This window comes from Abrus precatorius, unplaced genomic scaffold (assembly GCF_003935025.1).
Source record: "Abrus precatorius isolate BTA unplaced genomic scaffold, Abrus_2018 Scaffold8, whole genome shotgun sequence".
In the NCBI taxonomy this organism is placed as follows: Eukaryota; Viridiplantae; Streptophyta; class Magnoliopsida; order Fabales; family Fabaceae; genus Abrus; species Abrus precatorius.
The window spans coordinates 6,068,323-6,073,823 of NW_020874428.1; positions in this window are offsets into that span (position 1 = coordinate 6,068,323).

Genomic DNA, 5,501 nt, shown 5'->3' on the forward strand with positions numbered 1-5,501 from the left:
CATAAATTTAAAATGAGATGATGAATTCACAAAGTACTTTAATTATGTTTCTATATAGTTTCTTACTTTAAAAAACATAACATTTAACAAAGTACTCCCTTATTCTCCATCTAAAGTCAACAATCCTACAACCTTAAAGCGTCGAAATGGAACACTCTTGCAACTTGAGAACATAATTACACATATCAAACAATATTTGGCCCCAACCCCATGCACACGGATACTTGGAAGGCTTACAGATGGATCAGACCTTGCATTTGTTCATTTGGTAGAGAGCCAACACGTTACCATACGTAATTGGTGTTAGAAAGAAATAGGGAATAACATGAGACATGTCAATGGATAACTTCTTGGGCATTGCTCCGGTGCCCTACATGTTTTGGGTGGTTTTAGAAAACCTTGTGACGTGGAAAGAATTGATTGGCGATGACTGAGTTTAGAGAGAAAATTTATTTTTTAGTTTTTTTATTGTATTTTAATATTGTTTTTATTAATTTTTATAAATTAATCTCGACATATCATTTTTAGTACAAACGAGATAACCCCCATTTTATTTTGTCTTTTAAAACTTTTATTGCTGAAAAATTGATATCTTTAACGGAATGCATGCAATTTTTAAAAATATTAATGTAATTTCTCTTAAATATAAATATGTATAAAATAAAAAAAATTATTTATTATTGATTTTAAATTATTTATATTTATTAAATACTTTATAATTTAACTCAACCATGATGATTAGAACTTTTTTTTTTCTTAAGATATAATATACTATTCTATGATATTATAATAAATAATATCATTTTGTTGCAACGAAAAAGGGAGAAAAAGAAATATACGTGAAAAGTTACGAAAGAGTAGTAGAGTATTAGCGGGAAAAAAACTTAACATAAATACGTTAATATTATATGTTAAATTTAGATACTTAAATTATTTAATAAATTTTTTAATAAAATGAGAGATTTATCTATCGTTAAAATTATTTTATATCATCTTGATAATTATGTATGTAAAATTTTACGTGATTTAGACATTTATACATATATTATTTAAAATTTAATTTTTTGTTATATCTTAAAAACACATTATCTGCTAAAATGTAATAATGTAATGAAATATTTAATAATTTTATTTTTTTATAAAATTTAATAAAGTTAGTCTTTTCAATACAACTTTTATATTAATGATTTGATTAGTCAATCTCACATTGTATAAAAAAAAATAATGTTATTAAGTGATGTAAGTTTATAAGTTTGACATCTAATGTCATGAAATTTATTTTATTAATATTAGATATATAGTATGCTAATACACGCAGAATTGTAGAAGAATAGCATACTTTTATTAACATACTAGGGCTTATATAAGCCTTTAAGCATTTGAGTTTAATGTCCCCTAAAACGTGGAAGACTAGATAGGAATGATTCAACTTACAACTAAGTCCCTAATATTTAGAATTTTACTAACAACAAATAACAAACTAAATTGATTAATAAGAAACCTTATCCTAAGATATCCATCCCTAAACCTGATTATAGTATAATTAATTTAAGTTAGAAACTTTGCAAACTCTCACTAACTCCCTCAATCTCACAAATGCATATACATTGAGTGGTTTAGTCATTATGTCTACCACTTAAATAAATGAATCACAATATACTAACTTCACCTTGTCATCATTGTTGAAGTTACATAAGAGATGGAACAAGACTTAAATATGCTTACTTTGCCCATGAAAGACAAGATTTTGTGAAAAGTTTAATAATAAAGTTGTCAAAAAATAACACAATAAGTTGTTATATACTCTGCTTTTGTAGTTGACAATGTAACTATTGACTGCTTCTTAGAACTCTAGGGCTATAGTTCCACCACTCAAAGTGCTCTTACAATCTTCCCTGTTATCTACATAATTGTTATATATGTAAGCTAGTAACTCCACGCCACCTCTTCGTTTACAAAAGATCTCAAACTCATTTGTTCCCTTCATATATAGCAAATCTCTCTTCACAATTTGCATATTGAGTTCTATGAGATCACCTATGAATATGCTTTCTAAACATAATATGTACATCAAGTTGCATCTTATAACTATTAGATACATCAAGCATCCAATCATATGTTTGTCTTTATTGCATTAACTCTCACTCCACCTCTATCTTTTGTAGAACAATTGAATTGTTCACAAAATTACAGTTTCCCATATCAAACCTCTCAAGTATTTATCTAGCAAACTTTCTTTGAGAAATATAAATTTTCCTATTGCATTGCAAAATTTCTACCCCAAAAAGTTACCTTAATTTGCCTAGCTCACTCATCAAACTCACACTTCATTGACTCTTTAAAGTGAATCATCATCATCTCATAGATTCTTGTAAAAGCAAGATATCTACATACAAACTAACAAAAAAAACTAACCTTTTTCTTTAGTTTGAGAAATAAGGCTTGTTTGAAGTTACACTTCTCAAAATCCTTCTTGAGAAAATAGTCTTATGTTTTGTTGTACCACACCCTTAGAGCTTATTTAAGTTCGTGGAGTGCTTTTTTGAGTTTGTAAACTTTCTCCTCTTCTCTTAACTTCACAAAATTAGGTGGTTACTCTATATACACAGTCTCACTCTCAACTCCCTATGCAAGAACACATTTTTCACGTTAAGTTGGTATATGGGCCAATTCTTTTGAGTTGCAAGTTCTATGATGCTTCAAATGGTATCCCATCTAGCCACATATGCATAAACTTCATTGTAATTAACACTGAACCTACACACATACCTTTTGGCTACCAGCCAAGCTTTGCACTTATCTACCTCACCTTTCTCATTCAATTTCATTTTGAAAATTCATTTGACATCAATCTTCTTCATTCCTATAAGTAGACTTGTAAACTTCTATATTTGATTTCTTTCTATTACATCAATTTGGAATGCCTTACAACTTCATCAAAACCAACTAGATCTTCACTATTCATAAACATTGCCATGTTTCTCATTTCATTTTTTGGTTATAAAAGATTTTTTCAGTTACATAATCTCTACTCTGCATTCAAACAGGAGGCAATCTATTTTGTTCTCCATCCAAAATAGTCTCTTGCACTTCAACAGGTGTATTACTTAAGCATGAACTTGCAACTGCAATTGGTTTGTTCTCTTCCTCAAGTATCACTTCCTTTTCTTCTAGTGTAACTTGCTTATGTTCTTCCCCATGTTCATCTTCCCAAACAAGCATGTCAAGTTTAACCTTTTTAGCACTATTTTTCCAATCTAAGCTTGCTTCTTCTTCAAATATTACATCATTGTTGATTACAATCTTTTGGTGACGGGATTATACATGCAATAGGCCTTAGATTATTCGCTTACACCAAAGAACACACACTTCTAACTCTTATCATCTAGTTTGATTCTTTTGGCATCTAGGACATGGATGTGTTTGATGCAACTAAAGATTTTGAAGTGATCAACTCTTGCCTAAATTCTACTCCACTTCTTTAGTGTGACTCCTTAAACTACGATAGTAGGACTCATTCAGTACATACTTCGATCAATTATTTGTTTATGGCCAAAAATTCTTTGAAATGTCTTTAGCTAAAAGTATATTTCTTACTAGGTTCATAGTTGTTTTGTTCTAACATTTTATAATCCCATTTCGCTAGGATGTATATGCCACAGTGAATTACTTTTTAATTCTATTCTTCTTGCAAAAATTGTTAAACTCGTGTGAAGTAAACTCTTCACCCCCAATTAATTCAAAGACAACATATTAGAAAATTAGTTTTATTCTCCACAAGTTTCTTGAAACAATTAAACATGGCAAAGGTTTTGACTTCTCCGTTAACAAATAAATCTACATATTGTGACTAAAATCATCAATAAAACTGAAAATGTGTCTTTTTTCACTATTAGAAGAATGTGAAATTAGACCACATAAGTATGTGTGTACCAACTCAAGATGTTGAGAAACTCTCTAACTACTTTTCTTTGACATTAATCCTTTGTTTTGCTTTTTCATTAAACAATCAATGCAAATCTCTGTAAAAGGTTGAAATTAAGGTAACCTTTTCACCATCTTCCCACACTGTAATGTTCTTCGCCCTTTGTAATTAAAATAGCTATACCTTTGGTGCAATAAATAAGCAAGTTCCTATGAATTTACTTGCAAACAATATGATGACACAGGAGAAGATAGGACATAGATCATTCTATTTGACGACATAGGAATGGATATAATAAGACCCTTCACTTGATGATAAACTTGACATTCTCTATTCTAAATTAAGATGGCTATACTCTTCTTTTATAATTAACTAACACTTAGCAAATTATTGGGTAACTTAGGAATATAGAGCACATCACTTATTACCTGTGTTCTTCCTTGCACTTCCAATTCAAAGTCTCTTTTGCCACGTACTATCATGCTTGTATCATTGCCTAGCTTTATTGAGTGTGGAAATACTTCGTACATCTTGTAAAATCACTATTTGTTGTTAGTCATATGATTGCTACAATCACTATCGAGGAATCAAATATCCTCTTGCTTTGCATTATTTTCTTTCACGTACACCATCAACAATTATTCCTCTTCTTTATCTAGTTCCATGTAATAACTTAACTTCTCCCATTTACGACACTCATATTAAAAGTGTCCCAGTCAATAGCACTTAAATCATTCAATGGTTGTTTTATTGAAGGATCTACTCCCCGGTCTCTTCTCCTTGCAACTTCACTACCTCTCATTGCCTCACGGCCTCGTTCTCTTCCATTTGTTTTCTCCTTATATGCAATCTTTAAAGCCTCTCACCTCCTCCTTTTCTTCATAATAATTTCTGCTCATGAAAAAGCAGAGAATTTTAAAGTACATCAACTATAAACTTGTTAGTGTCCTTTGCCTCTTCGATAGAACACAATGTAGAGAGTTCATATTTTCTTCTTAACAATCTTACCATCTATCATGTCTTCTCTACAATTTCTCATGTCAATGGCCACCACCATGACTCATGTAACATAGTTTGTGATCATCTCTCCCACCTTCATCTCTAATAGCTCAAAGGTCCTCTAGAGTCTCTAAAGTTGAACATGTTGCACCATAGCATTTCTTTATTCTACAACTACTTGGAAGTCTCTTTTTGAGTGATAATTTTCATAATAGACTTCTTAATAGCTTAAAAAAATAGTTGTTAACCTTTAAATCCTCTAGCCTCATCTCATCTCCTTTACAAAATTGTTTGCCTCAATTGCCATGTCCCTCACACTCATGTTTCTAGCTCTCACACTCTATTAGGCTTCTTTCAAAGCTCTAATATTATAATTTGTTAGATACTAAGCTAATGCATGCAGAATTACAAAATAATAATACACCTTTATTAACATACTAGAGTTTATATAAGCCTTTTATAACAAATTAAAGAAGATTAAGCATCTATGTTTAACAACTCTTAAATCATAAAAGACTTAACAGGAATGATTTAATCTACAACCAAGTTCCTAACATCAATCTACAACCAAGTTCTT